Consider the following 9,095-nt stretch of genomic DNA (forward strand, 5'->3'; position numbering starts at 1 on the left):
AACACCCATACAATATATACATTTTTAAGGTGAGGGGTTTATAACAGCAATGAATAGGATAATCAGATGACTGACTGCCTAAGGAAGAATTGTAGAACATCTAAGAGAGAAAGCACTGCAGAAATCACAATTTTTTTTTATATGCAAGTGCCAAACTTAATTATGGGTCAATTTGATGTAAATAAACTCCCAGATCTTTCCATGGTAATGCTCTGAACTCACAGGTTGTGAGATTGAGTTAACTCCAATGCAGTGTTATCACTTGTGTGCGTACTAAACGCTTATTGAAGAGACACCTTCCAAGATATGAGTATCTGATGCTCCTAAATGATAAGAATATATATAAAACATTGAGCTAGATGATCTAATAGTACTCTTGCAGCTGGGGCTGCATTTCAAATGATATAATACAGCCTCCTCACCGGCAATTGTTTCAGTTAGTGGAAACAGTTTTGTCAAATATATGGTGTTTTGCCAAAAAGAAAAGGCACTGATACAGCTTTCTATAGTTTCCTACTGGATAATTTGCCATTGTTTAAGGCAACACAGTATATATTTGAATAGTCTTTTCCCCTCTGTGAATTCAACCTCATTTATTGGGTTTTAAGTTTTAATTTAGCCCGTTCAAGAAGGAAGCGTCAGCCACGAAGTTCAGACTGTGACTTGGGTCATACTTTCCCCAGAGTCTGCTAAATGAAGTACTTTTGGTTTAGGATCCTCTGTAGACTTCCTTTCTCCTATTCACAGTCAGGACAGGGCACAGAGGGAGGTGATAACTCATATTTTGCTTCTGATCAGGTGGAGCCAGAGTTGCATTCCAATTTCCTGCTTACTTTGAGAGCTGCATCCATGAAGAAAATCGACAGAGGTATGGAAAATTGTGTAGCATTGCTACCTAAACAGAAGCTGGACTCCAGATTTAACAGGAATGGCCCTTTGCCAATCATGGAATTTTTCATTACTTTTCCATGGTGAAGGGGTGTATCTCAAATCTGTTAATACAGAGGTTATTCCTCACATGTAGTGAGTAATTTCATCCCAAGGTGTAATACAGGGTTGGAGTTACTTTCCTACCTGCCTTTAATCATGGGCTCGCATTCCCCAATTACTTCAAAGGTGCACGAAAATATCAGGATGAATAAAATTCCCTACACATGGTTCAGCATCTTTTTTCAACACTTCCACATGCTGAGTTTTCATTTGTTGTTAGCAATGACTGATTTTTAAGCAGGCTACAGTATGAGATGGAACATTTTACTGCCAATTATAAGATGAATTAATGAGTCCTGAAAGCAGGCTGGAAAAGTTAGAAGGCACTAACTAATAACCTTTTCATCAAATAAGAAAATTAATCTACAAAAACAAAACAAAACAAAAACCCAAAAAAACCCCCCAAAACAACAACAACAACAAAAAAAAACCCCAAACAAACAAACCTAAAAAAGGCCTCATAAAATAAAAAAACCCCAAACAAAACACAACCAAAAGACCCTGAAAAAGAAAAAACACAAAAAAACCAAACCACAAACAAACAGGAGGAGCAAGAACTTGCAATTGCTTTTGCAAATTATGAGCCTTAAAAATAAAATCTTCGGGCTCTGTCCCTCTCCTGAGATTAATTTTCATAAAGGTTAAATCAATACCATCCAGGGAAAAAAATGAAAGCCAGACAAAAAATGCCATCACCAGTTCCTCAGAGCTGCTGTGGATCGTCTATTTATTGTTCCAAGCAGTGCAGGAGAAGTGAGGTTGTGGATGACATAGGAATGTCTGGGGGTCTGTTCTGTTCCCTTGACACAAAAAGAAAATCATTCCCCAAGGCCCCTGAGATATTACTGCAGTGAACTTTATTAGTAACAGCTAATTATGCACAAAGATGACCTGGTAAGGGAGATGTACAAAGGAACTTAATGTCATCAGAATAAAGGACCACAACTGCTCTTTTTGGTTTTATACTCCATGAGACATTTTAGGATCTGATTTCATGAGCCTGTTGCCATGCAGGTCCTTTAGAAAATGTTGGAAGTTCAGCGTTTACTCATGAGGATTTCCTGAGAGAATCTTTTCTGTGGTCAAAGCTCTCAGTTTTCCCAGAGCCGAAGAGTGGTTGGGGTTGGAAGGGACATCTGGAGCCATACTGCTGCTGGTAGCTCCATCCTATGGATTATATTTAAAGATTTCTTGGACATGAGGGAAAATGTTTATATTTACACTTAACAGATAAGAAGATTATGAAAAGCACTAGCAACTTCAGCACAGGGAATTTTCAGGGAAATTAATGACTAGCCAAGGTTAATGGCCCTCAGCTTCACGTTGGCCCATCAGCTCTCCCAGTCAGTCATTAATTCCCAGGAAATGCCTTGTGCCTTGATTGTTATTGTTTTAATACATTAAATTCAACTTAAAGGCTTGACTTAATGTTTAGCCACTATAAAGTAAAATACAAGGAAATGTTCCCGCTGGACATACTCACTGTCAAACATATTTTTGTTTACCTTTTTCTCTGTAGATATTTAAATAAAGGAAATGAATACTCATATACCAATTTGCTGTGATTTTAGTACTCACAGTAGTACTCAAGAAAGCCTCCAATCTTATTTGTAATTTATTTTATATTTCCTTAAAAATAGCTTGTCTGAGTTCAAATTTGATTGAATCTGCCAAGTAGAAATTATTACATTTAACAATAAGATGAAGAAATTAAAATTTGACCAAAAGTAGTTCTGATGTAGTTGATTAGTGCCACACTAATTTAAAAAACGTTCAGAAAAAAAAAAGGTACTATGAATATTTGCAATCGCCAGCAGAAAGTGAAAAATCGATTACTATTTTGGCCCCAAACCAATTGAAAGGAGGAAATGTGTTGGTGCCAGTTTTCCTTGTGAAATTTCTGCCATCATGACCTCCACCTCAGGGAAAAATGCTGTGGACAGGATGATGCCAGTTGTCCTTGTGAAATTTCTGCCACCGTGCCTTCCCCATAGGGAAAAATGCTGTGGACAGGATTTTTTTCTGCCATGTTCTGATAAACCTGAGTTGGATTTAATTTTTTTAAAAAAAACCAAACCAAAAAAGTCCCACCACCTGGATTTAGTGTGAATTCTGGTCTGAAAGCATGGCTCCCAACAACACTGAAAATGTCCTGTTTTTTTTCTTGAGTCATTTTATATGTTACTCATCACATGTGCTTAGCCACATATTTAAACACAGCCAGCTCATTTTCCTTCAACACATGAAGAAAAAACTACTTTCTTCAGCATCACACTCAGGCTGTCGGTGTTTCTGTTTCATTCACGGGCTGAATAATGTACTTCTTGCCACCATGGAAAATAATTGCACATGGGCTGAAAAGCCTGTTCCTGAAACTTGCTTTAACATTTCACAGCCAAGCCTTGTTTCTGGGGCCATTAAAGCAAACAGAGGAGTTATGATGGGGATAAAGCTGACATTGTAATGTGCCTATGTACTGAGGTGAGGTTTGATTTGATGTGCACGTAAAAGCAAATCAGAATCACTACTGGATTCCTGTATTAAGATTTCAGGAGTCTGGGAAATGTCATGCAGTCACTGTCATGCATTGCTGAAGACAGTATACACCTAAAAGTCCTTGGGATGTGAGATGATGCTAAGTCAGGCCAAAATATGAGACAAAAGCTGCTTATTGAGGGATTCAGGCTACTTAGTCTCTATTTTGACTGATATTCGCTGCATGAGCGACATTATATAAGTCACCTTATCTCTGCATCAGTTTTGCCAGACTTGAAAATGAGAAAAATGCTCATAAAGTAAAGAGAGAAAGCAAAACAAATAATGTTATTGTCACTTTTAATTTGATACTCCAGAGTAGCAGGCCTGCCAGTACAATGCTTGTAGTGTAATTCTGGGTTTCAATCAATTCCCCCTTCCCTGGGATCTGGGGCTGGGGTGATACAGGGGTTGGAAGCATAGGGTGGAGACACCCACACAGTTCATCCATGGTCAGCTTTGAGCTGGAGTGAGGAGACCAGCCAGAACCCCAGGGGTTCATGCTGGGCATCTCTTCACCCCACAATCTCGATTGTTGACCTTACACAATGAAGATCTGGCTGCAATGATAATGTGGTGAAATCTCCCAAAAGGCCCAATCCATCCCTGGTAAAACGCACACAAAACCTAGGCAGTCTGTTCTCATCCCACCCCCGCAGAATGGGAACTACAAAAGAAAAGCTACAGAGAAAGAAGAGTGTCAGGCATCCTGAATGGAGAGGTTTTGCAGCTCCCTGAGACCTCTGCATAGTCCTGCCTGCAGGTTTGGAAAGATCCATCCATCCTCCGGCTCCTGTGAGGATGACACCTTCATAACTGCATTTAGAGCATTTAAACTGGATGTGAGTCAGGAGTAACTTCAGAGATGATACACAAAAGTGAGGTACCCTACAAAAATCTGTGTTAGACCTTGAACTATTACCCCATACAGGACAGAGCTGCTCCAAATTTTCCGTTCTTGAAACCAGAGTTTCTTGCCTTCTCCTGATGAAACCTTTGAGGTGTATTGGGTAATCTGTGCATTGGCACTGCTGGTGTCAGCTTTACAAAACTGCCACCTCTGCTTTTGATGCCTTTAGTTTTAGCTTTCATGTTTTCCAGATTCTGTGCTGCCTAGGGGTGTAGTTCTGAGCCTCACATTAAGTGTCAGTCAGCTCTCTTCACAGAGTAGGGAGACAAAACAAATCCTTTTCCTTCTGAAGACCAAGGACAAGGAGTACAGCTTTCAGGCCCAAAAGCACAAACAATGGTGGACTGAAGAGAGAAACAAGAAGGATGGGAGTTCACAACCTGAAATTGTAATTGGACAATTAAACCCCAATATGCCAATGGACCAAAACTTTTGAAAGTGTGAGACCTCGTGACTGGCTGTCCATTTTGTGACCATTTTGGGTCCACCTTGGGTCAGGCTCTTGTGCTGCCCAAGGTGTACCCTTAAAGGCCTTTTAATAAATACCTACTTTATTCTCCAGCTCTGTCCAGTCTCTGTTTCAGGTCAGCCTTCCCAAGGCATCTCTTTTGAATGTGCCACCTTCCCCTTTCTCAGCTGGCTGTTCCTCCCCCACTTTCAGTGTCATCTTTATCACTGGTGCCTTGCTGGACCAGGGGAGGTGGTCATGGAAATGCCAACGTGGACCTGGGGAGGGGCAGTGGCTTTAGGACAAAAAAGAGACAAAAATACTGGCTGTGTGTCTGTCACACCCTCAGCAGATGCAGCAGGTCCTGTACCAGAGCCAGCTGCCTCTCAGGGCTCTAAAGTGGGACAGGGCTCTGGTGTGGCACATGTGCAACAAGATGTAGAAGCAAAGAAATTTTGGGAATAGAGAGTACAGGAGAGGAATGATGAGAAAGCTTCCAGTGAGTTGGGGCAGAAGTTGACAACAGGAGGACATGGATCTCACTTGAAGCAATGCAGTGAGTGCAAGCAGCCATCGCAGCTCTCAGCACCTGAAGTTGTTGAAATTGGCTGGCAGTGGGAAAAAGTGGGGTTGTACTGGGAATTAAACCATCATTTCCAGCCTGTTTGGGGATAGGAGCAACCTTGCAGACTCTGGGTGAACAGGAGACTGGCACAGGGAGCTGTGCCCAGCTCTTCAGAGAGCCTGAAGCCAGCACACTCTGTGTGGTTGTAAGCTGATTCCATCCCTCTCAGTGGGGTGCTCGGTCTGAGGGCTAATGATGGTAATTGAAATGTCGACCTTAACAGTTTAATTGCACAGCAAACAAATATCACTCAGCTCTACAGCATTTTCACATTTATTAAAAGGAGTTGTTTTAGCTACCGTGGTAGATAGATGCAGACTCAACCAATTGCTAGAACTGCTACAGATCTTCACCTCGAAACCATGTCTGAATCAAGGTATGGCTTAGTTTGTATTAAAAAAATCCTCTATTTTCCTATAGATACCACTAAAACAAACATTTCATAGCTGCTAAAATTGCTTGGTCTCCCCACAGCCAGCTGCAGAAGTATCTACATTTAATATGTTTTCAACAATTGGTCATTATTTATTAAAATATGGTATAAGAAATTTTAATAATTTATCCTCTAATGATTTACTTTATAATAATTTCTGCAATATATTGAAATTTTCCTCAGTACAAATAATGGTGTCAAAACAGAAACTGAAACACAGAGGGACTCTGAGGTAAGTTGCATTGAATCTAATAAAAGCTAATGACAATAATAAACAAACAGCACAGCAGCTCTCTGAAGGCACTGGGCTGCATAAAGAACAATGAAAAAAAGCCATGTACGAGGGCCTCTCTCATAATTTTTGAGGTTCTCTTAATATCAGCCATGGCCAGTGTGTTGCCAGGTTTTTCAAACAATCCTACTGTGCCTAATTAAAGCACAGTTCTGGCTGATCCAAAATTATTTCTCAGATTATTTCTGAGAAAACTCTTTCTGAGATTATTTCTCAGGAGCCTCAGGTTATCACAACCACTCAATCTCTGCCCATGGCAGGGAGGCTGGAACTGGAGGATCTTTAAGGTCCCCTCCAATCCACACCATTCCATGATGTTTTCCTGCTTTGTGGGAGTGCATCCCATGCCAGAGGGGCGAAACAATGCCAGTGCTTGTGGTGCACCACCAGTTTTGAAGCCAGGACACTGGGATGCTTCCAAGGGTCTCATCTTCAGCATCTCACCTGGGGCTACAGCCCTGCATCCCTCTAATCCCAACAGCAGTGATGGGAGCTGATGGGCTGCAGGTGGGGCTGGCTTCTCTCCTATCTTTCTTTTAGCTCAGGAAGGATATCACTGACACATGAGTCCTTTTTGCTAATATTTTATTAAGACAATTTCATTTTAATAATACGATTTCAAAACAACTACCCACTCATCCCTCCTCCCTTCAGCAACACACCATCAGACACCTTTCACACACTCCCTCTCTTTTCATCCAGTCTAAGTTTTTCCAAAAGACCAAAAGCTGCTAAGACTGCTGGCCAAGTCATATTTTCCTCTTGTCAGCTAGTACTATTTTCTCAGCAGATACATAGGTTTATAGCTGCCCCTTTTGTTTGTTCGTTTGTTTCAAATGAAACTTTGCTAAACACAGGCTGAAATTGCAAATAACTTGCTGGGAAGCTACAGTAAGCAGTTCAAAAGAGCATTCTGGCAGTAAAATTACATTTAGCCAATCACATTTTCTGTCTCTGCCTCTCTTATCATCACTGCTCTTTAAGAAGGCTGCCTGTTAACATTTGAGAAGGAGCTCACAGAGGCCTTGATGTGGTTTAATGTGCTCCCTGCCTTCTAAGGACTCTGCGTGCAGGTTTGTTTCATACATCTCTCCTTAGGCTGGGTCATGCAACACCAACTGCACAGCTCACCCAGTAGCCTAATACACATTTTTATATACTTTTGAATTATGCTTTCTAGCCTGCAGTGAATTACTGTCTGCCCACCTCTCTTAATATTAGTAATCAACCAACATCTAGGCAAAGGGGCTTCTGAGGATGTCGATACAGCACGGTTGAAATCTGCCTTGACAGATCATCTTGAACAGAGAGTTTGTCTTCTAGGATCCATTAAATGAACGGAAAAGAGCTACAACATGTGCTCTTTCTAGGTGTCCAACACTGTCTTTATTTATTTGGCTGGTTTATTTGGCCTCCTGAGCTTCTCCTCTGTACCACAGCTCTGCCTGCAGCTTCCTCATGCTGTGCTGCACTTTGGCAAAATCCGGGTCTGATAAGGGAAACTCAGCCCACAGAGGCTGTGCATGGGGATCCCACCTCCCTGGTGAAACTCAGTTCCATCCACAACCCCTTTTCCTATGTTCATATTTGCACAAAGGCAGCCTTCATGCTCCTGACTCCATTTAATCTTCCACATTTCCCCTCCAACAGCTCAGCTCCTTTTTATTCAAATCCTCCCCAGATTCACTTCCATTGTGCATTGTAGATGCAGTCCCTTGGCGTAATGAACTCCCTCACAGCTGTAGCAACTATTGTTGAATTGTCAGTTCTATTTAAAATGTCAGGATTAACTGTTACCCAGCTGGTCATCTGAGCAGGAAGAACATGGGCTCATTTGCTGTTGCCTGGTACATGGGAGACGTGAGAGATTTCTGCAGGGCAGCACCACGGCTTCATAGGTTGAGAGTGAAAAACTCTGGTCTGTGTCTTCCCTAATTAAATGCCACCTCTGCCCTACAGATATCTAAAAGACAAAACACAAAATTGAGTCTAATTATAATTTTCCATTAATAAGTCAAGGCCATGTTTTGTTAAAAAAAAAAAAAAAAAGCCCTTCAGTGCTAGAAGGAGTTTGTTAATAAAAAAAATAAAGCGGCTGAGGCTTTCGAGCCTCAGGCCTTTTCAAAACAAATATTGCAGTTTCACAACACTTGCAACACAGCCTGATCAATGCTAGCACACAGCTTCACGGATGGATCACTGGTGCTGGAACTTCTCTGCATGGAAATTTTGATCCAGTTCTGGTCAAAGTCCATAAAATGCGTAGAGAATCATAATTTTTAAACCAGGCATTCCTGAAGCACAGACTTCTGGTTTGGATCCATACTCAGCCTAGAAAGAACGTACTTGCTTGAAATGGATTGACTGGTTTGACATTAAGATGTTACAGACTCTCTGTGTAAGTAAGTTCTACAAATCCTATAGTTTTATCCACTGTCAGTCTTATTTTAACATTTCCTCTCCTAGACAAGAGATCATGGCTTTGAGACATTTGTCTCAATTAGTTTGCTTGCCAGTTTAAACACTTGTCCCAATTTAAGATAATTACGTATCATTTAAAAATAAATTCACATAAAAAGGTCTCATTAGAATTGTTTGCAATCAATTTAAATAATTAGCCAAAGTTATTATAACATTTTAAACTGATGGTATCTGCAGATGAGATCAATTTATCATTTCTTGATCATTGTTCAAAACATACGTAAAACACCAAGAAATTGCACTCCAGCATTGAAAGCATAAAATTGTATGTTTACAAACTGAACTGGAGGGGAGTGCTGAGATTCTACTGCCTGAATTTATTCCTGGGGAAAATATCAGCCAGAAAGCATAGCTGGGAACTCAGATGTTGCTTGCTTTCAC

Source organism: Chamaea fasciata, unplaced genomic scaffold, assembly GCF_029207755.1.
Source record: "Chamaea fasciata isolate MVZ Bird 193981 ecotype frontalis unplaced genomic scaffold, bChaFas1.0.hap1 SCAF_2, whole genome shotgun sequence".
NCBI classification, from domain to species: domain Eukaryota; kingdom Metazoa; phylum Chordata; class Aves; order Passeriformes; family Sylviidae; genus Chamaea; species Chamaea fasciata.